Source organism: Cyprinodon tularosa, unplaced genomic scaffold, assembly GCF_016077235.1.
Source record: "Cyprinodon tularosa strain WSP-4 unplaced genomic scaffold, ASM1607723v1 ctg640, whole genome shotgun sequence".
Taxonomy (NCBI): domain Eukaryota; kingdom Metazoa; phylum Chordata; class Actinopteri; order Cyprinodontiformes; family Cyprinodontidae; genus Cyprinodon; species Cyprinodon tularosa.
Window position 1 is genome coordinate 90,006 of NW_024039386.1, and position 27,958 is coordinate 117,963.

At 35.6% G+C, this 27,958-nt stretch overlaps 1 protein-coding gene across 1 annotated transcript in view; it reads left to right on the forward strand.

Annotated features, from left to right (window-relative positions):
• Positions 1-27,958, forward strand: part of brinp2 (bone morphogenetic protein/retinoic acid inducible neural-specific 2) — a 267,201-nt gene that overhangs the window by 86,910 nt on the left and 152,333 nt on the right. The gene's annotated exons all lie outside the window — the stretch shown is intronic.

Below are 27,958 nucleotides of genomic sequence, written 5' to 3' on the forward strand. Positions count from 1 at the left end.
TAGATCATTCCAAATCATAAAATTAGCTTACATTTTACTCACAGTAATTGCCCTCTTGCATCCTGTGTCTTAAAGGCTGCTCTGATCCTATATGTGATACTATATGGCCTGTGGAATTATACTGAAGAGACATGTAGCAATGCAGAATGTAAATGTAAAATAAGTAAGATTATCAAAATTCTTCAGCAACATTACATATCTTTTCTCCATGGCAGCTCTGACTGCTGTCAGTTTTGCAGCTGCCTGTGCAATATCACCTCCATCAGCAACATTTGCAGCTATACAGGAACAGCCGAACATGCACGGAATAAAAAAACAGATTAACACTGTTGTAGAAGTACCAGTGTTTTGATGTTATATGATACCTGACAGATTTGGAAAAATCCAACAATCTTTTATGCTCCACCTAATAAGACTCTTTTCCCAAAAAGAAAAATAAATTGAAAAACTTTTAAATGAAACCTTTTTTTTTCTTTTGCTCTCCTAAGCGGGTTTATTAATGTGCCATCACAAAGATTTGATTATCACTACTTATTGCTAAAATGGTAAGCTGAGGTATAAGTTTGTGTTTTAGAGTTTGATCATTTAGCTTCTCCATTTGGATTATTTCAGAAAAGGAATAAATCTTAAAATAGATAATAAGGGTTGACTGATATTTGATTAAAATGAAAATGCACCAAAATGGTTTACCTTCAGAATATGTTTAATAATTTTAGAATTTCCCTCTCTTTCATATATTTTTTTAAATATCTAATGATAAATGTCACCATGCACTCTCTAAAGTAATAGATAGGAAAACCTTCATTGGCATTAAGGAAGTGAGCCTCACTAGGGCTAGTATTTATACCTACTCTTAGGCTGGTGCAACACCTGCATAACTTCTTTTTTTTTTTAAAGGTGTAGAAAAGATAAGAAGTTGTTTTAACTCTTGAATAGCAAAAGCTAAACATATAGTTATAACAGTTTCACCCATGACATCCATTTAGATTTCTTTGAATCATCTTTTATAGACTGATAATAGAAATTGCAAAGGGTTCCTCCAAGACACGATGCCATGAATATCAAGAATTGCATTTTTAAAAAAGTAAACTAAAATATTAAAACATTAAAGGAAAATAATTTTTTTTTAAGACAATAAAATAAAACATTGCAATTCCAATTGGGAGGAGAAAATATAGGAAAAATGAGGTCTACAGTATTTGCTTTTTCAACTTTATCCCAAAATCTACTTTAAAATGTATAGTTAAATATTTATTCTAAAGATATTGGGATTCTTGTGGTAAAAGAAAAGAAGTTTTGCATCACTTCTGAGGAGATGAAAGAAATAAAATTCTGAAAGTTGGAGGAAACCCTTATTAAAACTTAGCTGATGGTGGTGTTCAGTTACATATAGCTAACTGGCACAGAGAAGGAGCTAAGCAAATGCAAAGTCGGAGTCTTCAATGAGCACAGCTGGCAGAGTAGAGAACATATTGAACAAGGCTGTGTGAGATGTAAACTGCAAACCAAACTCACTCCATGCTAAGATTGGTAAGTTTGTGCCTAATGTAGGCTCATGGCACAAAAGTACAGAATATTATAGCAGGCAGCAGCTCTTCCCAGCACTGTGTAACACCCCTAAATCTTTTTCTGGTGTACAGTACCAGACTGCTCTGGATTGCTTTCACCCCTGCTTCTCATATGATAATGCCCTTTTGAAAAGATTGAGGCAGTGCTCAACTAACATACTGTACCTGGGCCTATACATACTAATAGCCAGTCAAATTGGCTATTAGAGTTGTAAATTCCAGCATGTTATGCCTGTTATTTTATAAAGGGAAATTTTTAAAAACTAAATAAGGCTAATTAATAGGGGAGTGGGTGATGCAGGTCTGGGACTATACAATCGACTAGGTTATCCTAAAAAATTCAATTTCAATTCAGTTTATTTATATAGCGCCAATTCACAGCACATGTCATCTGATGAAAAAGGGGCCTCTATGTCCTCCAGCAGTCTAAGCTATTGCAGCATTACTATAAAGATAGATCAGGATAACCTGAGCCACTTTAACTAGAAGCTTTATCAGAAAGGAACGTTTTAAGCCTACCATTAATGGTATACAGGGTGTCTGGACTAAAACTGGTAGTTGGTTTCACAGTAGAGGAAACACTAGTAATCCTGCAGAGAGTGAAGTGTTCTTTTAGGAACATAAGGAACAATCATCTCTGATATAAGATGGAACTTGGCCATATAAGGCTTTATATATAACAAGGAAGATTTTAAACAATTTTCTGGATTTAACAGGAAACTAATGAAGAGAAGCTATGATAGGAGAGATATGATCACTTTTTAAAATTTCCATCAGAACTCTGGCTGCAGCATTTTGGATCAGCTGAAGGCTTTTAACTACAGTTTGTGGATTTCCTAAAAGTAAAGAATTACAATAGTCCAGCCTTGAAGTAAGGAGTAGTTTCTCAATATCACCTCTGGACAGAATATTTCTACAGTATTTATCGCAATGAGGTGACAATAGGACATTCTAGAAAAGAAAAAAATAAAAATAACAAATTTTTACCAAATTGAATAATAAGTTGAACTGAACTGCAAAATTTTATGACTAGGATCAGTTTTAAATGTTCAAATGCATGTTACCTTCATTGTTACTGTATAATAGAAGAGAAGTGATGATGACAAGTGAAGGTTCTTGTCGTGTTTTAGCCCTAAAAAAATGTATTAGAAATGAATAACTGCAGCTTAGCTTAACCTTATTCCAAGTTAAGACCAAATGTTCTTTAAGGCTTGGCATTAATGGATCCCCACAATATAAAAGGTTTAATTGTATCGGTAGCTGGTATGGTAGATTTAATTTGATGTATTTGTTAGGTCAGAAATATATCTCTAACCTCCTCTTTCTTAGTTCTGTTGGATTTGCATCTTCAAGTCTGCTTCGCTGCTTACCTTAACTGCCCTTGAGTTATTCAAACTTAAAGAGACAGATGTGAAAAGAACAGACCTCAGAAACATCATCCTGTTTTGCAGCCGCACCATGGAGTGAATGCACATTGTAACCTGAGGGCTGAGAGGAATGAGGCCGTAACAATAACTCATGTGCACATTTCACATGAACCCACACTAAAGACATGCACAGCAAAAGGATAGGAGGAAGGCTTCGGAAGGAATCTGAAATATAAACTTGTTTATCACTCTCTTAAGTGCTTGTAGGTCAAAAAGGGGAAGTATGGACTGTCAGATCAAAGGAAATCTAAATGTCGGAGGGTTTCCTTGATTTGAAAATAACTTTTAGATGTTTAGGAGAAGGGAAAATGTACAGATTGTAAACATACTGGTGTAGGAAACCTAGATTTATATTATAATGTAAAGTAATTTTAAGTGTCAGTTTTCTTGCACTTATAATAGGTGCCATTTACACACAGGCTTTAACATCTTGAATCTTAGTTTTCTTTAGAATAATGCTTATCATTCTGCTAAAGTGGTTTTCATGTGTTGGGGGTACATTTCCCATAAACAAAGACAGATGTGTTTCATATTTCAGTTTAAGTACTACTGTTTTTCAAAAACAAAGGTGAGAAAAAGGATTTGCAGTTTGACTTAATATAATTGAAATTTGACAAAGAATACTTTATCAGCATTGAGACTTGCAGATTACTGAATTTGTTTAGTGGGATAACTTTAAGTTTTTAATTTATTTAAATCACCTCTGTAACAACACATTTGAAAATATTGACTGGAAATGGGTCCATGGGTCTGTTATACAATTTCCACTCTGTCAAAATCCACTCTGAAACATTAGAAAAGAGCAACAAAGTAAACACGGTATTGCATGCCTTTGAAAATAGTAGTAGATAGATCATTTTAAAGGAATTAATAGCATTACTCAATAAGCTCAGTATAAACTGAAAAAAGTGGGTTCTATAAGTGAGAAAAAGTCTCTGGATCTAGATGAAAATGATTCTTAAGAAAGTGATTTCTCAAAAGGGAGAACCTATCTAAGATTAACTACTTGGATTCTGAAAACATATACAAAAACATATACATTATATGATCATGAAAATATTAATGTCAGAATCGGTTGTTCTGTACCTAAATGCAGAGCAATGCTGGAAAGCAACATAGGGAGTTTAGAGAAGACATAGAAGATAAATACTGGCATATGACTGAAGGTGCCACAGAATATTTATAATTTTTCTTTATATAAAACTCAAACTCGCTGCCGATCCAGACATTTGAATTGAGAAAGCTTCCTGGAGAGGTGGCGAAATGTCTTCAAATCTTGGAAACCAAGTCCAGTGGATTTCTTTTTTTACTTTTACGGAAGGAATACATTAAATTGTATCTCCCACCTCCTGTTCATGGCACACATACCTTCCCATCAACCAGAGTAGGAACTGCTGACTGCTGTGCTGAATCCAGAAAGCCTTCAGCCTTACCAACGTCATTACGGGACATGGACATAGATGCTACTTCTCAAATTGAGACTACACTTTTTTGGAAAAGAAAGTCAAAAAAATGCACATTATAGAAATCTAGTGAATGGCTGAAGATTAGCTTTAAAAAAAGGAAAACATATGAAGGTGGTTTTATTTTCATCTCTCACAGTGTAGGTAGGTATGAAGTTCTTTTTGTTAAAATGTAAAGTGGTCTGTGTCTAAAGGTATGGTCACACAAAGGACTAAGGGCAAATTAACAGATATGTTAAAAGGTCCCCATGCTAACCGAACTGGAGCTAGGAAGCACACTGCTTCCTCTTCACAGCTTCTTCTTCACTGCTAGCACTATTCAGATAACACTTATCATGGCAACCACTGATGCATTTCTACTTTGGCTTACAGTAAGTGTCCTTACCGATTTTACACTATTCAGAAGATGCCTAAGACATTATGTAGGGGAAAACAGGAGTAAATGGTAGAACACATGGGGAAACAAAAAGGCAGAAAATGAACAAATTATTAGAAGGCAGGGATAGCAGGGATAATTGCTGGAAGGAATTAACAAAGGAATTAATCCGTAATCCAGTTATTAGAAAGGGGAAAGACCAGCCCAGCTAAAATGCTTAGAAAAACCAAGAGAAATAACCTAGAAAAAAAAAACAGCAACACCCTAATAAGCAAAATTAATAAACTTTATTTTTAATCACTTTTATTTGTAATTAGTATTATATATTTCAACAGAATGTGTCCTCTGCTTTAGGGAACAGTAAGCAGCTTTTTGCAGCACCTGAGGAGCAATGATGGGCTAATGCTCCTCCTCAGGGAACCAAAGGGGCAGTTAAAAAAAACAAAAACAACCTGGGATCACAAGACAGATGTACATTTTTTTTTTTTAAATGTTAATATTAAAAGAAAACCATCAGATATCCAGTTTTGCAGGTTGCCATGGTACATGCAGGAAAAAAAATACACTTAGTTAACTAATAACTTAATTGAATCAAAGTACTGTAACATTGTTTAGATTAAATGCAGATGTAAAATAAAATTCAGAAAAATAAAATCATTGTAGAATAAAGTTTAAATTAAAATGATTGTAAATAAAGAAAAGCAGGTTCAGATGTGTGTGTAGCCCAGAAAGTGTCATATATATATATATCCTTATTGGAACTATATACTGTATTTAATAGCTGATTTATCTTAAACAAACGTCTTTTAGTGTCAGTGTTTTCTAAAGTGTGTGGCATAGTTTCATGAACATAGGAGTGGTTGTGCTGACACTTTATGGCTGCAGAATGTCAATGTATTGACTTTGCTAACCCAGATACTGCTGTAATGCTCCATTAAACTAATTGTTTGAGAAGTGCTGGGGAACTCTCAAAGGGCGTCCCACGGCAATTAAAAATGCATACACACACAAATATACACTCACCTACATACAAGTAGATAGTCAATGAGCTCTGGCCTTTGAGAGCATTGCCAGTGATTTTTAAACCAGTGTTAGAGTAGTTTGGATATATGTCAGACAATGCACACCTATCGATCCTTTCTGGTAACCTTCAACCTACACACATCCATCATCCCACCTTGCTGCATGTAAATTTCACACAGGAGTTTTGCAAAAGAAATATCAGGGGTTTACTTAAAATTATAGGCGTTTAAAGCAGATAAGTGCTACATAAATACAGCTTGTTTCAGTGGTATTATAATATAAGTCATTAAGATAATTGAATTGTTTTTTGGCCTTGAAGGGCTGTTTTTCTCTGCCTAACCTTGACATGGTCATACTTGTAATCATAGTAAAGAACTTCCTGTCATTATGTCTCTTGGGTGTCATTATATCAAAGGATTCTCAAAGATGACATAACGCAATGGTAATGTGGTGCATATAAAAGGGTAATTATGTGTAGGAAAAAACATGAAAGTCAAGGTTATTTAGAAACAGCGTATTAAAAAATATGATTTAACCTTCTAATAGCATGTTCAGGCTAGTCAGAATTTTAGGCTTACATTTATATTTAGTCATTTTTTTGTTACAAAGGGAGAAGAAGTAAATACCAACAGCAAATGGTGAGACTGTCCTTACACCAAGATGAGCATCTCCATTTATATTATAGAGTTCAATCACTAAAGAATTCTAATGAACAATGATTTGGTTTTACATGCAGTTATATATATAAAAAAAATAAAAAATAATTACAGAACAGCTCAGCCTTTTCACTGTATGTATGGTTGTATGTAGGGCTGCAGCTAAGAATTATTTGAAAATAGGTTAAGCTGTCAATTATTTTCTTTTTTGATGAAATTTAAATTGGACCAGAAAAAAAGACATATATTAATCATATAAATTTTTTTGGTTATGACATAATGACATGATCAAAGGCTGCTCCTTACCTTGGAACCTGTCTGGCTTGATAAAGTCCATTCTGAAACGTAAAATTCTTTAAAAGTCGATTTGGTATTTTGCATGCAATTCATTCATTCATTCATTTACACATGGATTTGCCCAACCAATGTGAACCTCCAACCGGGCTTGCGTCCTTTACAGACTCAAAAAACATTTTTTTTGTCTTATCTAGTGTAATCCATCTAATTAAAAAAGATTTTCTCCAGTGTCCAAGCTAAAGCAGTGCATCTTCAGCCTATGATCCTACCACCATCATTCATTGTTGAAAAATGTGGTTAGTATTATACACCGTTGATTTATACTATTGTTAAATTCACTTCAGATGTCATAGAAATTAATAAAAGTCTGAAGAATTAACAAAAGGTAAACATTTGCAAGAACTGAATATTTTTATGAGGCACTATGTTTCACATCTACTTTGCTTTAGAGGAAAGGTGCTTGCTGGAGCCCTGTGTTATCCTACTATATCCTTGGTCTTTTTACTTGGCAGCCTACATTCACATTATAGATTATTTTGTTCAGATGCTAATACCCTGGGGGATGCCCTGTGTTGATCATTGTAAGCACTATGGCATTAAAAATGCATCTGTGTTATACAGCTAATCATAAAAAAATTATAGATGAAAGGATGTTCTTCTCAGACTTATACTTATTAATGCACATATTGCACAGAAAAATACAAAAAAACTAAACACAAAGTCTTATTGCTAAACAATAAGAAAAAATCTTTCATTATGATGAGAAACTATATTAAAATGTTAGCAACATCTTATCTGTTCAGAACATTTATAATTTAGCAGAGAATACCTTTCAAACTTGCCTTTGCTGCAAAGTACCAAGGTTTATTTAATCAACCATTGCTGTTGAAACAAACTACCTTACAAAAGGATTGTACTTTTTCAAATTGTGTTTTATAATTTTATTTAAACAATATTCAAAGAAATACTTTTGCTTGAACCACTAAATCGGAGGATGATCCCCTACTAGAATCCTGTGCTATGGCCATTCATTTAAAATATCTGTGTTTAATGTCATCATTCCCGATGATAAACTTCTTTTGGGCTGTACTAAAAAAGTGCTTTTCCTTATTCGTTAGTTATGCATGGTAATCTTTTTTTTTTTTTTTTATGCGGTTACTCGTATCATGGCTTATGATGTTCTTAGACCTCAGTTATCACTGTTAAAGAACGTGCTTTGAAAGATTTAATGGGAGGTTTCTCTCAAGGTGAAAGCCACAGATGGATATTTTAGAATTTGTCAGAGCCAGACTAAATGGTGGTCTGCAGTGTGTGATAATGAACTGCAAGACAAATTGAGCTTGGAAAGAATCACTAGGCCGAAGAATATGAAAATGCAAGTTTCCGTCATTGCAGATAATGTTGATTCTGACCTTACATTTTATAGCTATAATTTCAGCTGTAGCTTCCGATAACATAAGAAACACTTGAATGACATTCTTCCATGTTTGTATCAGCCCCATTAGATCCATGATGATTTGAGATGGGAAATCTTTGAGGTGATCACGGTGCATTACGCAGAGGTTAAATACACCCTGCAATAGGCTCATTTTCGTAGGGGCTCTACTTCACTCTCTGCTCTGCAAATAAATTGTTAAATGTTCCAGCTTGGTGAAGCAATTAGAAGACTTCTTCATGCATTATTGAGAAGTGGCATAACTAGCTAAATAGTTTTCTATAAGAATCTTGGGGCGGGGAAGATCATTAAGAAATATTGCTCAATCTATCTGTGTTTTAACTCTAGCTACATTTCCTGTATAGGTGAACATGCATACTCTGTATCTGAGCAAGCTGTATATGCCCGAGGAGACCCGAGAGACTGTATTGCATCTGTTCTGCTAAATGATTATTTAAACACATTTCAATGAACTGATATTCACTGTTAATATGCTCTTGTAATGAAGCGTGGTTGCCTAATGATGTTGGAACAGGAAACAGCCTTCAGCCATCCGCTCCAAGGATGGCAGTGAGTTTTTGGTGTTTACAAAGGGCACACCTGATGAATCTTCTAAATCCACCTTGGATGTTTTTTTTTAAACCAACCTAAAAACATACATAATTCCAATGCATTTCAGCTTGAGACACCAACAACACATCACATATGCCCCCTTGTCCCACCTAGTATGCAAACAATGAAGCATTTCTTACAGATAAGGTAATAAATTTGAGTGACACATGCCATTGTATGCATCCTACAGCAGAGAAAGGGCCATTTCCTTGCATTTGACCTTGATTTATGTAGCAGCTTGGAAACCAATGCATGCCCAACAAAGACCATATTTCTGTAATGACATGGTCAAAACTGTGGTGCCCTTTCATTATTATTTCACATAGTAAAAGTTCAAGAGTATGATTCATGCCCCTTTCTATCTGCTATCCCCGGCAGCACATTAAAACAATGCAGCACTTACACTAGATCTTGGCCTTCTTTGTTTTAAATTATGTGCAGAGACCTATAATATTTCCAGGTCCTTCCTCTGGTAAGGTTCCTGCTTGACACAAGTGGCAATGAATAATGAGGCTGGAATGGATCCACAGCATGGGTTGTATTTTTCATTTTGGTTCGGAACAGATACAAGTTTTAGGACTGAATCACAAAACACACCCTACACAGTTAATGAAAAAACCCTTTATATGAAGGTTATTGGAAAGGGATCAGTGTGTAACACAAAGGACACTACTGTGTTTCGAAGTCTAACCAGTTTACAGCAAAATAGACTCAAAAGAATGAAAACTGTCTAAACTGCACCAGATGGTGAGAAAGAGTTTTCTTTGTTCTATCGAAAGAAAAGTAGCAGAGGCAATTCCACTTAGTCTATTTGGAATGTGATAACAGTTATTATCACAATGTGAGTTGATATGTGCAAGATGGCAGTTGCTGCTCTTTAAGGCATTATTGCAATAACAACTATATAAGTAATATAACAATGTTTACTTTCATGAAGTCAGGATCGCAGGTTTCCAAAATAATCAAAGCAGAATTTAGGATTAACTACAGCTGGTGAGGAAAACATTACAAAGGTTATCATCATCTTATAGCGCTCCCTTGATAATTTAGGTACTCTTTAATTTCTAAAAGGCTTGCAACTGTTTTAAATCAGGTATGACCAAATAAAAACAGAGGCAAAGCTATAAAAACAATAAATCAGTGTTAGTTTTCCTATGGAACTTTTGCCTAATTTAAACATCTCACTGAGAATTAAATGATATACATTTATATTTCACCTAAAAAATACCTATTTGTAAGAGATAACAATAAAGTTGAGATTTGCTTAAAACCACTTGTAGGAAAAATACAATTCAACCTTCTAAAAGCATTTACTTTCAGGACAAGAATTAAATACAATGTTGCATGGTAAAACATTCAGCTCATTGACCTATGCTTTCCTCATATCAAAATGGATTTACAGCTCTTGGCTTGGACCTTTTGGTCAGTTGTAAATATTGAATATACAATAGAGTTCTGCTTTAAGAGGAGAAAATGTAGGCTTGTCCTTCGAGCGTATAGAATTCAGTCTCCAAAATAATCCGATCAGCAATGATTTGATATCACATGAAAGATCCTCCAGAATTAACTGTTTGATTTTTTTAATCTAAACCATCTCACTATTGCTCTGGTTTAATGTTTCTGCTTGACGTTTTCTGCCACTTTTGATTTAGTCAGGCGATGATTTTCTGTACTAATTGCATGAATGAAGCTTGCTTAGATTTTAGATTGCCAGAATATATTTTTGAAATGTTTGCCTTTGCATGGAGGGGAATAAAATCAAATTAGGATCTTTAAAACCTAATATGAATGTACATGATTTGACTAAAAGTTGTTGGATCTTTGGTATATTTGGGTCAGAGCTTATTTCATTATCTGAAAAATTTAGTATTCAAATGTTTATCATTGTTCTCAAACTTTAAAGTGTTCTAGCATTATATTTGCACACTTATGGAAAAATGGATTGCATAAATCCCCAAAATGTATTTCTAATCTGTTTCATCCCTGTATACTTGAACTTTAATGCTGTTGAACTTTTTGATATAATAGGTGCTTATATATGATTTGATAATACAGTAAGCTTTTGTGCTGATATAATATTAACCTTCTCATGATGCATAATTAACAGAGGTCAGGCAAAGGAAATTGTGTTTGATTAAACTCTGGTCAAGTAGCTGTGCCAGAGAGTGCTGAATGAGCATAAACATGACAGTTTTAAAGCAAACTCTTTTGCCTCTAAGGCTGCCAGACGGTACATGGTTCTCCACCTGCCTGCTCACCACTTATTGAAGATGAATGAGCTCAGGGCAGCCATTACTTATAATGTAAAATGAGCTTAAAAGAGATGGGATAGCCCTTGTCACATAAATGTGACCAATCACCATAAAGACAAGTTCATTTAAAAAGAGATTCATTATATGTTTTATAATGTGGACCCATAATGCACAGTAGTGACTCACCAGTTAATGAAAAACAGATTTAAATCCCTCAAATCATCTAAAAGGTTACAAGCCAAGTCAGTGATCAAAGGTAGCATATGAAAAACAAACATCAATCTTGAAAAGAGGGATAGGATCTATAAATTATTGAGTCATGCAGTAAACAAACAAGAAAAAGTAAAAATGAATGACATGTATTTTAATTTTAGGTTAAAAGTCCTCATTGGAGTAGAATAAGTTCCAATAAATGTGCTGATCATCCTCATCATCCATTCATGAGTGGATTTTGATGGCAACTTTAATTCCTCCGCTGGTTTTCAAAATTTTATTTGAAAAATAAAAATAAATATCTATCTAGACTTCACAAACTACATATTCTACAACTGTGGTTAGAAACGCTCAATTTAGTGTCCTTTTCGTGCTGCAGTTTATGGGACCAGTTAGCTTTAAGGGATATTCATTGTCTTTTTATATATATATATATCTTATTAAACTGAAGCCTAATTGAAACAACTTCTAAACAGATTAAAGATATGAAAAAGGTTCTACTTCCGTCTGTTTTTCTATAGAGTTGAGGAGTAGAATCTCAGCACTGCTGTCAGAGAATACTGTTTTTGGAAGTAGGGATCTTCAACTTGGTTGTTTAACTAAAACCCATATGAACGTCATACTAATCTAAATTATAGTGGATTTTATGGTAATCTATGTTTTAAATAAAACTAGTAGGATATATATGTAACTTTCTCATCCATTCATCTTTTTAAATGGATGCTTAAATAGATATTTTAATAAACGTAAATTAAATATCAAGGCAAGTTTATTTGTTTTGCATATCCTGGTGAAGATTCTCAGTCATCCAGGTCATTCCAAAAAAAAAAACAAAAAAAAACAAACATACCACTGGACTTCCAAGTTTGAAGATGTCTTGCTAACCTTTGCCAGCCAACGTTGAGTTCCAGGCTTGTAAAGTAGCCCAACAAAAACCTTAGCTTAGAAAACATGCTAATTGAACCGGGAACAGGTCCACCCCTTAGTTGTGGAGAGTCATTGAGGTTGTTGTTGGCCTGCAAAACCCGAAACTGGCCCATGCCTCTGTAAAGGGGAGTCGAGAGGGTCATTGTTGGCCTGGCTAAACAGGAGAGATGTTTTGCTCCCCTGCATGGTGATGAGGATTGAGAGAATAGGGGCCTTGTGGGACTCTACCAGGGGCTTCAAAGCAACATAGCCTCTGTGAACATCTGGTCACTGAAATCCCTCCATCACATTAAGGATGCTTGTCAAGGAAGGGAGGTGGAGGTTTGAGGAGGTGTGGTTTAGCACCCCTTTAGAGATAGGGTGAGGAGCTCAGGTGATCTAGATGTGGCTTGGAGTTTCTCCTTCACATCAGGAAGATCCAGCTGAGGTGGCTAGGACATCTTTTCGGATGCCCAGAGGAGGAAGAGGAGGTCCCAGGATATGCTGGAGTCTCTTAGCTGGCCTGGGGCGCCTTGGGCTGATCAACTTTTTAGGCAGACCTATGAAAGCACTGTTGCAGCAATCAATTGTACTTAAGATGAAAACATGAATTTGTTTTATAAAGATCCTGCTCAGACCTTGGTTAATTTATCCTGGAGATGTTCTTAATGCGAGACAAGGCCGAATGAGACAAGGCTGAATGAGACAAGGCCGAATGAGATAAGGCCGAATGTGAATTGTGTTAACATCATTAAGAGCCTTTGAAAGTTAAGGTCTGAGTCCAGCAATACACTCAGATTTCAAACGTTATTGGTGGTTTATATGTAGGGGTATTTACTGGAGCTGTGTCCTAACTTAAGAACATGCTTCCTTTTGTCCAAAAATTACTACTTAGGTTTTGTTTTGGTTCACTGGAAGAAAATGTTAACATATTTGTTTGTTGAGTTCTTCTAAGCATTTACCGAGCAATCGAATGGATTCATAGTCAGCAGGTGACATTGTAATGTGATGTGATGTGACTGTGATGATCTCCATGATCTGTAATAAAAGGGAGTAATTAACAGAGTTCTTTCACATTCAGCATCTACATTTATTTCATTGAACACCAAGATAAAGGAAATCTCTTCACTGTTATTGTGAATATTTTATTGACATCCCTTTTCAATCTATAGTTTTAGCCACTTTCATGTGACTCATAACTATTCTTTTATTTAATGATGCAAAATAATTGGACATTTTGTAAATATAACATTAAGAATCAGAATTACTTCAATAAATCAAAATACAAATAATCCAACTAATAATACTTAAACTGGAACCACGTATTTATGCAGTGTGACAGTAGTAATGTATACAGTAGGTTGACAGCTTGTGTAAAACTTTATGGTCATTCCTTTTCCATTTCCTTTATATATGTATGATTTTCATGGATCTTTTTAAAGGCTCAAGCAACCAAAACAGTTTGCTACATGTGTATCTATGATTCCTTTCAATTGTAACAGAACTACAGGGATCTAATTCTGCCTTTAACAGCAGTTAACACCAATTTGGAGTTATTGGCAGATGTGACCATGCAATTGATTATTGGCTGCTGTTGCCTGACCCTGCAACTCATGTCGAAATTGAGAGTAATAAATGCTTTTCTTATAATATTAATTTAGTGATTTGGCTTGAAACTAAACTCTAACCAGCTTTCTTACTGTTATTTGATTTGCCATTATCTGCAAAAGGGTTACTTATATAAGAAAAGAAAACAAAAGGCAAGAAATTAGTTGCATTTGGTCAACCGGAATATTTAGCAAGTGATAGAAAAGCACACCTATGGTGCAGTCTAGCTAATAAATGTATGCTACTAAAAGCCTACTGTGGGCTGCTTTAATTTCCACATGCCACACACCAATAGTTGTGCCTCTATTGCTACCTCATGGAGATGCTTGTTTGCCAAATTGGCTGCTGTTTGTGGTATTGTTAGGAATCAGCTTGCCCACAATAACATGTGTCAGTCCAGCTATCATTACAGTAAAACTGCACCCAGTTAGGGCTTTCGTTCAAAGGCTTTTTGTCAGGATAATATTGGGAATAATCATTACAGCTTAATTTAGGACATTGCTAATTGCATGCCATCCCTATGAACCTACACGACCAGACTGGAAAGCATAACGACCCACATAAGGCTCATTGCTCACTCAATTATCTGCCAACTGTTTTGTATATGTTCAGATTTTATTCAGCTTGGCAAGATTCTGCTCCGAGCTTGTTAACATTGTTTGTGTCTCAGACAACACCGAATATATTTAGCATCAGCTTAGGGGTACTCGGTAATTACCCATCATGATAGTGCCATCTATGTCATGACATTTGGATTTAGCCGTTATTTCTCCTTTACAATCTAGTAGACATGAATAAAAAGTTCACACTTTTATATTTCTCAGACAATTATCAGCAGAGTTGGGCCTTAATTAACTAGATTTATGCCATTTGGACTTTAACTGCATTGACCTGGTACAATTATTAGATAATAATTGAATATATTTAACATTTGCAGGTTTTATTATTACTGTGATGTCATGATCCATTTTGACCAGGATATAGAGAAAAAATAGTGGTCTAATATTTCTTTTTAACCTGGATTTTCACATTTTGTTTTTGCTTTTATATATTGTGCCACATGACTCCACATACTTATTTGGATTTCATTGGTACTCATTTTAATAGTCTAGCACAAAAATGAAAACATCTTAAGCTGTGTTGTGTATTTGTAGTAAGCCGTCCTGAGCCTTATATATACCTTTATTGCAATTAAAGTCTCATATTTTTGGGAATATCTCTGTGCCTAATTTACACACTGAATCACAGGGTCTCTAGTCTGTTCTTTGCAAAATATCTCAACCTCAGCCTTTCTTGTCCCCTCCAGTTTGAGCCTGTTTTGTAGTCATGATAACCCGGATGACTAAAAAATTGTAAAGGAAAGTCTGGAGTTTGATTAATGGACTTTGAATTAGCTTTGCTTGAAATGACTCAACTGTAGCTTTGGATATTCAGGTTTTTATCCTACTAGTCTCTTTGCCCATTTCTTAAATCTTTTGCCGGCTGTAACAGGATATCTTTCAGGATGGCCGTATTCAGCTCCATTAAAGGAATAGTACACCCAAAACATGATTAGCCTTCATTTTCTACTCACCCCCATGCTGAACAACACTCTGGAGTACTTTTTTGATATCTCAAATGCATCTGGAGATCTGGGAGGCTTCTTGCTGTCTGCTGACATTCAAATAATGGAGGTCTATGGTGACCGAGACAGAAAGGTCCATAAAAGTCCACAAAAAACGTTTCAATATTCCTCCATACTGCTCGTCCAATGTATTCCAAGTGTCCTGAGTGGGTAGCATCCAGAATTTACTCGAAACGAAGTCATTTAGAATGTTTTTAGAGCATAAACAGTAGTGTATAGGATTTCCTGAAAGCGCGCGCAGGCGCGCTCCCGACGCTACGGAAGCCGGCAGACCAAACCAGCGCATTCAGCTCGGCAAAGAACTCATGCTCTTCCTCAACACTGAAGTCCTCAGACATTTTTCTTTTGTTGTTTCTTTCTTTGCACAGGTAAACAGCACATTTCTTCTTCTACGCTTGCATTATTGGCAGAGCAGACACTGAATGCGCACTTTCATCTGGCTTGGTCTGCCGGCTTCCGTAGCGTCATGAACGCGCCCGCGCGCGCTTTCAGGAAATCCTATACACTACTGTTTATGCTCTAAAAACATTCTAAATGACTTCGTTTCGAGTAAATTCTGGATGCTACCCACTCAGGACACTTGGAATACATTGGACGAGCAGTATGGAGGAATATTGACACGTTTTTTGTGGACTTTTATGGACCTTTCTGTCTCGGTCACCATAGACCTCCATTATTTGAATGTCAGCAGACAGCAAGAAGCCTCCCAGATCTTCAGATGCATTTGAGATATCAAAAAAGTACTCCAGGGTGTTGTTCAGCATGGGGGTGAGTAGAAAATGAAGGCTAATCATGTTTTGGGTGTACTATTCCTTTAATTTGCCAGTCAATTGTAAACAGCTTTCCTGTACAGGATATACATCCCCTCTGCATAATGCTACCATCAATATGTTCTACAGATGTGTGTTAAGGCCTAGTTGCAATGTAAATGTTCCAATAAACAAAGCGTCTTGCATGTAGGAAAGAAAGTTGTTTGCTCTGAAAAGAATATAGAACCTAGTTTGAAATATTTGTAGGATGATCCACAATGTTTTTTTTTTAAACTGCCATGACTTTTTCTTATCAAAGGTTTCTGGTTTTTGACTTTTTCATAAGTTCACATTTCTGGAGGGTATGACTTAAAGTATACATTTCAGATCAACAGATTGTCCTACTTGGCAGTGGATCTCTGCAGGTCTTTCTGAGTTAGTTTCGAGCATGAGTTAAATTTCCCAACTCAAATCAATCTCATTTTAAATCTGACCATGATATGATATAATAACTTCATAATTTTAAAAATCATGGTTATATTCATTATACTTCAGATGTATTTATGAAAAAGATGCTGTTAAGATATTAATATCTTCAATATCTTCAAAAATGTAATTAATTTTTGGTTTGGTCCAACTAAATCCTTATAAGCATATTTTGCAAGTTAATTGATTGATTTATCAGGCAGATGCAAACTCAAGTGGGATTAAAAAAGCGGTTTAAAAGCTGTGCAACCAAAATCTTCATTTAAAAAAAGTGACAAATCTAAACAACCAATTACCAACTCTCTCTTGGTCTTAATCTTTAAAAATAATGAAGATTACAAGTCTTTATTAAGTTATTAATTGTTTAAGTTTTGTTAAACTGAAGTCCTTTGCTTGCTAGATAGGATTAAACTAGCTTGCAACTAATAAAGGCCATGTTTCAGTATTCATGCATGGACTTTATGAGGCAGCTTGAGTAATTACAAGACCCACTGATGGAGAAAAATGTGCATGGGGTGGAGAAATTCATTATGAGGGTAAAAAAGAGGAAAGCTAATAAGGAGTTGAAGAGTGCTGATGTGTAGGGAAGAAATAGCAGGTGACAGATTCAGAATGACAAGGTGCAGAAGAAAAAGAAATGTCACATTTAAGTATACCTTTTGTTTAAAATTACAGAATTAAAAGAACATACAGTAGAACCAATAGAAACCGCCCATTATTCAGTCCCAGTTGACTTTCAGAATATGTGACTTTTCTTTTGTCAAAGATTAAAAAGAGTATTGAAATATCTGAATAGGTAAATGGCAGCATCTTCAAATGATAGATGAACACTCATGCATACACCTGAGAATGACTTTTAGATATACGTATTATTTATTAGACATGAACCGCGATCATTAGAAATTTTTATACAGTATCACATCAAAATCTGTAATTGAAGCAAGTTATTGAGACTGACAAGTATATCAGGATGCATTGCTCTTCATACAGCTATTAAGCCCACCGTTATGCTGGTAAATGATAATAATAAGGTTTTTTCATCTTTAATTATTATAATTATTTATCGATTTTTTTTCCAGATCCATAGGAAAACCTCAGCTATTATGTAGCTTTATGTTTACAGCTTAAAAGAATGTTCAGTGTTTAAAGAGGCCGAAAGGCACAATCATAATTCTCTAAGATCAGAGGCTTGCATCTTTAATGCACACAGAGACTCGTGTTTATGGCAGGAGATTACATCCAATATGTCATGATTGGTACAGAAAAGCCCAATATGCAGAAAACAACGTAGTCTGATGAAAAGTTTAACAAGGTTTATTAAGCACAAGCACATGAGAGAAAACAGTGGAACTGGTTCAGGCCGGGGGGCAGGTTCACTGGAGTCTGAAAGGATGACAGTTCAGTTAGCTCTGGGACTGAAGAGTCTGAGTTTGAGAGTTTCTGAAGAATACCTTGAGGAGTCCGGGTCTCACTTTGAGAGAGGAACTGTTGGGTCCAGAGACTGTTTAGTTCAGCAGAGTCCAATAACCGCTTCAGCGTCTTACTTCTGACTTGAGGGCAGACCTTGGTTTGGGTTTCCAGCTCTTAGCCAAGAGCTGCAGGGGAATCCAGAGAAGAGTCTTCAGGTTTGGCTCAGAGGGCAGGCTCGGCAGGTTGAGCTCATCCAGAGCTTCAAGGGGAAACAGGATTCCTGTGAAGCAGAGACAAGGAGGAGTTATCTGATCCCAACAGAGATAACTAAGATTCTCAGGTGATTGCTAGGCTCAGGTGCTAACCAAACTGGATCAACACTGCGGCGTTGAGGCAAGGTCTGAAGGCAGGTTATATACAGGAGGATCCTCTGATGACAAGATGCGCCACAGGTGTGTTGGGGGCTCAGCTCAGGAGGATCCACGGCGCACTCTGCTGGAGAAAAGTGGCACAGCTCCAGATCCCAACACAATATATATAAAATGTAAACAGTTTTTCACATTTTTCTATTCTTGGTGTCACCTATAGGATATATTACCATATCCTCAATAGCTTAACTTGTAATTAAATTGAAAGTAGCGTTATCGGTAGATTGTCAGCTTGATGCTGTTTGTCTGGATTACTAAATCTATACTTAAAATGTAATAATTAGTGCTCAATATTTACCCAACACCCTTTATGATATTGCTGGTCTTTATGAATCATGTGAGCAATTGATTAATTGAAATATAAATGCTAGAAATAAGTCTTGAAATAACTCTCCATATTCCATTTGCATTTGTTATATAAATGCTTGATTGTAAAAACTTTCCCAGTTATTCTGATCTTAAGGTATGTATTTAATAAGCCAGTCATTTATTATGTTAGTATACCTTTTAATTATTTTGTCAAGTCTAGATAAGTATAGAAAAAGAAATCCAATGGTACAACTCTTTTTATTTGTTTTATACTAACCTGTATTCATTTTACTGCCCATCAAACATACATATTACAGTTCTTCAGTGACATATTGACAGCAAACCTTTGCACCCAAAATAAGTTTAATTAAGTATGGAAAAGTTTGGTATTATAATTACATTTTCCAGTTATTAGTTGGTTGATCATGTGGTGGAGAACATAGCTCTCCCATTCCTCTTAACTAGTTACGAAATCCATCCTGTGAGAGAAAAAAAATGTAACACCACAGTTAGTAATGAAACCACTCAGCAGCACCAATCCAATACTTGTTCACTTTGAGCCACGGAGAATAAAAAGGCTGCCGTGAGCAAAAAAAATAAATATCCAGCACCAATTCTTTTCCCTGGGTGTCCAGTTGGATCTGGTTGAGGCTTGCAACTGAATTTCAAACAAGCAATTTATGATGTTTAAACAACACACAGAGGCGGTTAAAGAAGCTTTTACTGGTATGTGTGAGAGTCTAAAATGCCTTTCAGCCATTGATGTAGTTGACAGGCTGCTGTTTTCCTAATTATTAGTTGATAAAGATGTTAACAGGAGTATTGATGATCCTTAATTGACCATATAGCTGTTTGTTTGTCTTGCTGAAAATTGAGCACAGTGATTGGACCTTCACATGTACGCAAATTTAACAGGTTGTGTGGAGAAAAACATACACACAGACATAAGCACACAAACACACGGCCCACTCGATAGAAATTTGTACAGCTTCTGATACTTAACCACAAGGCATCAGCATGTCTCAGAACATTAATACCATTCGGCTGCACAGATTTTCTTGCTGACCTTGCTGCTCGCTAATTTGGGCATGCGTGTGTGTTGCCATTTGTGCATGAAAAGAGTTTCTATCAGTGTGTGGCTGCCACCACCTGCTTCTTCAAGTCTTACCCTGTAGGCGCTGTTCGCCTGTGAAAAGCCAATTAGATCCGTCTTTAATCAGACGCACTTTGATACTCTTTTTATTGTTGTCCCTTAATTAATACAGTCACGCTTTTTAACTGCAGGTCAAACTTGTTTTTTTAATCCTTAGTCCTTCTTTTCTTGGAGTACCAGCAAGTTTTTTTTTGTATAGTCTGGTGTTTTTTCTAAAAAAAAAAAAAAAAAAAAAAATAGGAGAGCTAGCTGGGTGGAGTCCATGCATCCCAATTGTCTGGGGGTGTTTAGAGAGAGCCTCATAAATTATTGAGAGATACATGCAGGCGTTAGCTCGAGCATGATGATCAACCTTTTTCTGCTTTAATCATGAAGTTTTTGCCTCCCATTTTTGGGTTTGTCAACAAGCTGCCTCAAAAAACTAAGCCAGCCTCGAGGATTGAAGGCGGAGATCAATAGATGCGGTTCAATCTGGTGGAAACAGATTGCTGAGGTCTGTAAGATAGATGCTGGTGCTGTTCTGCTGAGCCTAGACAACATCAGTGTGGCACATTGTATGATCCATTCAACCTATCAAGCTGATTTCTGAATATTTACTAAAATAGTTTCCACACATTAGCAGATGCAATAGGCAAGTCTTATTTATGTCATTCAACAGTTTTTTTTTTTTTTTTTTTTTTTTTTTTTTTTACATTAGCAGTTATACATTTAAATTTATTCAAACGAGAATATAATCAATTCTTGTCAGCCGTCTAATGTCAGCCAACCAGGGAGCAATGTGGGGAAAAATAAAAATAATCATTTTATTGTTTTAAACCCTCTCCAATATTTCTGCTCTTAATAAGAAAACAAGCAAAAATAGGCTGTTTTGATATTAATCATTTTTTGTACTCCTGTAAGTGTAATACTGTAGATGTTCATTAGATGAAAATTTAATATAGAAGGTTATACATAATGTCATAAATCTAAATTCTGAAGATTTTATTCAATTAATTGAAAAAAGCTTTGCTTGGCCTTGGATAAGCTGTATGTTTGATAGTTTCCTAGTGGGCATTATGCTCTGCTAATTAGGGTAAGCAGATGCAACTGCTACTCTCCCAATCACTCTCAATCCCCTCAGCTGTTAATCTCATTTTCACTGGTTCTTCTCTCCAGTGTCACTGTCCATCTCCTGAGTTTCTGTGTTCCTGAGCGCAGACTGCCCTAACTGGATTCTCACCAACTTCTGTTATGACTGTTTTTGCCTGTAGTAAGCGTAAAAAGTGCACAATCAACTTAATGTCCAAGATTATTAATCTTGAGACACACTGTGTCATGGAATAGTTTCATAAGACTGCAAAAAGCATAAAGAATGGAAATTTCACAAAATCACAAGATGTTTTAAAATTGGTAAAACAAAGAAATATCAGCTATGTTGGTGGAACTGGATGCTTTAAAGTGCTCAGAGATGTCAATGAGATCATTAATATCCATCGGTTACAACATAAAAAAAATGTCATGGACACTCAAATTTAAATTATATGAGGTTGGTTGCTCAACCAGAACATTATATATACTGTAGTCTAATTATGCAATTAGGTATTCAGGTTGCTGGGCCGCTGACAGGACCAAACTGGGCATTTCAAATGAGCCATCACCTCTGGGGCTGGTCCCGGTCCGGAGCCAGCCGGGAACGGAGCGACCAAACTCGACCCGGTGATGGTATGCTCCGCCCCCGCCTGCCGAAAAATATACAAAGGCTTGAAATGGAATAAAAATTAGAGTGCCCCATCTGGCTTAAGTAGTAGAACAATTTGACATAGATTTGGAGTCAGTGGATCACATGACCTGGAAGCTATTGAAGAAATATCAATTATTTTTCTATAAAAAAAAATTTTTTTAATATACAAAGGCTTATAATGGAGTAAGAATGAGTGTGCCTCATCAGGCTAATGTTGTAAAACAATTTCACAAAGAATTTGAGTAAGTAGGTTACATGACCTGGAAGCTATTGAAGTAAAGTCCCAACTTTTGTCTTTAAAAATAACTTAAATTGAAATTAGCTTAAAATTGCATAAAAGCAAGTGAGCCTTTCATATGTTATCTGTTGGCATGATTTTATATTAGTTTAGTCTTCGCTGGTCATAAGATAAGGAATTTATTGATTTTTGTTTCTCAGAGTGCTTGGTTCAAAGATTTGTTGACGGTCCCTAACTGCACCACCGCGTGTGGCTGGCTGAAATTGGAGTCCCTCAGTCGAAACAACCGTTTGCTAGATCCGGCTGACTCCGCGAGCTTGAATATCCATAATCCAACTTCAAACCAACTTCACCACGGTGCTGACAGCTCGGTTCTGCTGCACTGTAGTCGACCAAAATCCTGGACAATTTTGAAATTCCACCCTGACATTTTTTTTAGTTATGAAAAGTAGGACATAATTGGGAAAAAGAGGACATCTGGTCACCCTACTTACAAACAACCGAAACTGTGAATAAAAGCACCCAGTCATCTTAGTTTAGCCTAAACCTCCATGTATGTCCCAGACTCATTAAACTACCTCTGGTTACCTCAGCACCCAAAATAGAATAACATAAAATAAAATAAAAAGTATTTTTTTAATTTTCTTCTTTATTTGAATTGCAAAGGAAATAAGAAAATAAAAAATAACCGCTCTCTGTTTTTCTATATAATTTTTTATGAAACAAATTTGCAAAGAACTTTGTTTTTGTATTTTTTCTTAATTTGAATGAATGAAGAAATGAATGGTACACTGGTTAAGGAACAACTTCTTTTTTGACATGGAAAACAGCTACTGGTTTTTAATTTTGTATTTCCCCGCTAAACATTCAAACTGCTTAACAATTAACCTTCCATATTCATCCCAAACTCATTAAACTATTTTTTTTTTATGTTTGCATCAGAAAAAAAACGCTCATGATCAGATTAATTTACTTTTAATTTGATAGGCAGATGTAACTTTTTTGTTACATTTGTCTATCAAATTTTTTGATTGTATGCATTGGGTTAAATAAAAAAAAAAAGAATGATACACATATTTTTTCTATAACATTTGGTTTTCCACAGACTAGCCGTTTTTATTAATTTATTTTGATTAGTTAAAAAAAAGAAAAAGATTTTGGCTTGTGATGAGAAAAAAAACAACACAGAAACGGGGGCTGTTTAATAGCAACCCAGAGACTTGATCATCAGCTTCTTACAAGGCTTCTGTCCAGACGCTGCTGTCATCATATCATGCGGTCTTTTTGCAGCAGAGCCTTTGTACAGCATCTAACTAGGAAACCATAAATCATTTAACACTCTGATAGCACTCTGATAGCAAACCCAAAATAAATTAATTCATCTGAAAACACACTACACTTATTAGCCCAAAAGATCAGCATTTATTTTCTATTTTTCTGAAATGGTTTTTGTATTTTCTAATAATTTAATCTATTGTGTTGGATGTTTTTCACATATTTAATGTCTATTCAGATAATTTATAGAAAATGAGTAAAAGAAAGGAGATAATTTGTATTTGGTTAAATATTTCTCAAATTTTTCTTGGCAAAAAAACGTGTATCTTTGATTTTATAAGAAAGATCTGTCTGAAAAACACAAAAGTCTATCTTATTCTTTGAAAATAGGGCTAGAAATCATGTTCATCAAGCTGAACTTACTTGAAGCTATGAATAACTCTCACTTTGTCATTGAAATTCCAAAGTTATTAGCTCACACGTGCATTTTAAAGACTTAAACATTAATGTGCTTTATTGTATCTTTCATGTCTTCATGTCTCTATTTCGTGGAAAGTAAATATAATACTATGATTTTATTAACTCTCTTGAATTCATGATATATGATTGGTTGAGGCTCCAAAAAATCTCAATACATAAATTTAACAGTTTGCACTGCCCAAGAAATTATAATGATAGAGATTGAAAGGAAAACACTATTTATTACAAAGCAAAACAACATAGTAAACTATGTGGATGTCCAGATGGCCATCTTTACCATAAAATGGCTCACTGCTGCCTGCATAAGCTGCACCTATGCAGACTGAGCCTTCATTAAAATGTAAATGTGGATTTCCTTTTGTCTCTGTTGTTCTTATTCCATATCTGTTGTCTTTTACTCTTCTGTTAACCTATCCTTCTATTATCCTGCGATGTTGATATCATTGCCTTTCAACCAGTATTTATCTAACTCTCGCCCCTACTTCTCTTTACCTACTTTTGATGTGCATGGAGCATGCCTGAATCTAAAGGGGGTTAGGAGCAGGTGTTCGCCTGGGCTGACTACTGCTGCTGACTCTCATAATATAATACTGAAGGTTAGTGGTGAACATATTGGGTCGAGGAATACAGCTGGCCTCTAATGGAGATGGACCCTACACCAGCTTTAAATTCTGACACGGGTCCAGACCAGGTGCTTGGCAGCATATGGACTTGCAGAACCAAAATGTTGAAATGTTCAACACTGCATATGTTTTGATCTACAGCCATAACTCAGGATACAGAGCTATTCTAAGCAGAGGTACTTGCAGCACCCTGATTCTGTTGCAGCTCTCTCTGCAGCACAAAACAAATGATGGGCTAAATGACTATGGGGAAAAAAAGGCTTGAACACTGGTGTACCCTCATAATTCTTACATTCCCTAGAGCAGCAAGGCCTTAAAAAAGTCAGTAGGTCAGGACATTTGTTTTATCTTTCCACTTGGCCTGGTCACTCAGCAGCTGGGTGGGAACTAAGCGGAAGTTACTCATCCTTTTCTTACAAAGGTCCCCTTTTTCTAGATGAAAGTTGTTCTGTCAATAGATTTCTTCCTGTTTTCCTTCATTTCCCCTTTCCAACATTTTCTGTTTCTCATTTCCCTTTTTATCCTCCCTACCTTCTCCTTTCTTGTGCAAACACAGCAGAATCACTCTTTCCCTGCAATGCCTAGGAAAGGTAGAAGAAAAAAATCCAATAAGCATAGGTCTCTGCTTCGTGTTACCCTGGCGTGCCTGAGATGTTATTTAACTGTGACACGTGGTCGATTTTTCCATTCCACCAGGATGCCCTCGCACCCCTGTGTGAACATCACCTCTACTTCCTTCCTTGCCTTCTCCAAAATAGATTCAATATGAACATGGCTTCTTGTTTTAGCTCCTACCTTCCCAGATTTGGTTGGAGGAAAAGGGTAAATAGGCAAAGGGTGTGTGTGAATAATGCAAAGTGAACATTAAATGTCAAGGCTAAAAATTCACTATTCCCTACTATTGTCTTGCTGGCATTCACAGCATGTTTTATGCATTTTATAATTAGCAGTGGAGTCTCAAAGGAGGAAGCAGAGGGGGAGGCTGACTTTTATTCTGAATGCCTATTTCTATAAGATAGAGGCAGTTTAAGAAGCTAAAGAATGTACATCTTTCAGTTTCATTTTCCAGCCTTGTAAAGTCAAAAAATATTTTCTTTTGACTAAGAACGTGTTTAAGCTGATTTCAAGAGAAATCCTTTGGGCATTAGCTGGTAACTGGCTTCATGGTATATTAAAGATTTAAAAGATTACAGTTTTAAAACATCTAAAATATTGTGTTTGATTGTTGCTGCAGCCTAATGTAAAGCAGTAACCAGAACTTATAGTAATGCAGCATTGCCCCATCCAAAGCTGTTGATCTTAATTGCTGGTCAGTTGTGTCAAAGAAAGCTACTTTGGTATATTATTACAGCTTTTTCAATAAACACAAATTTAAGCTTTTTATTTTATTTCTGGTCCAGGAAAAAATCTTTAGTCCTGCTTTTGAAAATAGAAAAATTATGGTTTTCCTGTCCACAAGTACTTAAAGTGTTGCCACGTTTTAAACGGATTCATTATATTTCAAATTCAGAATTAAGGTCAAATAACCATCAATGAATCATAAAATTGCTGCAAGTTAAACAGTGGAAAGTTATTTTACAATATCATATTTGATATCAAATAGTCTAATATTTTAGCAACAAAAGGGGATAAATACTGCTTCTCTGCTTTCAATAATACAAGCAGTCTATAATATAAATCCTTTTATGTAAATCCTTTTATTGTTTCACAATAGGGAAATGTATTCTCTGCATTTTGACCCATCCGTTGGGGAGCAGTGGGCTGCCATTGTGTGGTGCCCTTTGAGAAGTTTGGGGTTAAAGGTCTTGCTCAGGGACCCAGAGCGGAAGTCTGTGGGGATCGAACCGGCCACTTGTAACCTTCTCAAAGCACAAGTGCACTGCTGTGACCACTAGGCCAACTCACCAATAATACAGCTATGTTTAACATTTAAAGCATCTGCTTTGATGTTGTGGTATTTTCTATCTCATACTTGCAGCTGCCAATTCCCATTGTTTTAAATTTGTACGACCAGCATATCATACCATCACTCAACCCTGTTTTTAAGTTTTGTTTTGTTAAGAGATTATGGGTGAGATATTACCTGCAGTCAATCCGTTTGCCATTATCTTTTGTTTTCCTGTGGGGGATGGACATGTCTGTGTTGGTGCCACGGGGGGTAGGGGGGTTTCATGAAGAAGCCTTAAATACACAAGCTTTGTATTATTCATGTAATATTTATATATATATGAATATTTGACTTTGACCAGAACCAAATACATATTGTGTTAAAAAAAGGACATTTTATTTCTTTTTTTGTGTGTTTTCAACTCAAGCCAGTGCCAGCATCAGTCTGCAGAGTAACTAAAAACTGTAAGGGTGAAGTTAGAAATGTAACAATGAACAGAGATTTCTAACTTATGTCTGATTAACGAAGCAGCATTCCCTATGTATTTTTTGGCTTTGTCCTACTTTCATCGGGAAGCAAGAAGGCAATTGTATATTAAAGCTTATGCATTCTTTACTCATCATGCATTGTTTATTACTAATTGTAGAATCTTCTTATCCCGTTTTATAAATTCAAAATCATGTAATATCATGTTTTATGAGTTGGATGTATTGGCACACTGCAAATCATTTAAGTAGACTGATAATTTAATGACGACGTTAAACCTCTGAATGCAATACAGTACAATAAATAAATACATTACAAATAAGACATAACAAGTTAGAAAATGTGATACACCAATGTATTTCTTTGAATAATGTTAAGAATTTTTGAATTTTTTTTTCTATTTTGTATTGTTGCTCTTTATTTTCCGTTGAACTTTATTGATAGATGCAAAATGTCTTTTTTAAGTCTCTGTCACTGAAAGATTTTATTCCAGCAGGATCTCTTAGTATTTCAAAGTGTTATTTTCAATTTTTAAAAAGCCCTTTAAAACATCAGGGGTTATTTATAAGCTCAGCAAATAATTCTTGCCTGTGACAACACTTACTAAACTGAGATATTATATAACCAAAGCTGAAAAATGTTTTAATTTGCACCCATTTTACTTTAGGGAAGGACGGCACATAAAACAACATCAACATCCTCTTCATCAAGGTCGGATCTGGCTTTTAGTTGCATAAATACATATATCTGTTTTACAGATGGCTTCCTTAATTACCATTTTAAACCAGAGTAACCTCACGATACATTTGGTGAAAATGAAAAATGCAACTCCCTGAGTAGCATTTTATTTATTTTTTTCATGTCTGAGCCTGTATTTATCCACCTGAAATTAATTTCCTAATTTGTTTGTAAGATACACAGGGAATACTTAAGATCCCAATCCACTTAAAGCATCTTGTCTGCTACTTTACATTTTTGTTCTGAAATGCTGATTTGTCCCTGAAGAGTCCTCTCTGCAATCCTGCTAGTCATTAACATTGAAATGAAGATCGAGTCTCAGCTTTTCATGAGGGCTCTGTAAAATTCTGTAAGGCATTATTGCGTGTGCGTGTCTGTGTGTGTCTGTGTGTTGCTTTAGCTGTCTAATGAAACCAAGATTAGAACGAGGGGAAATTTCATTTTCTGATGCTGAGAATTCACGCTCAAACCATGGTGTGGCTTGTGCTGCTAACACTCACTGATATGTGTCGAGG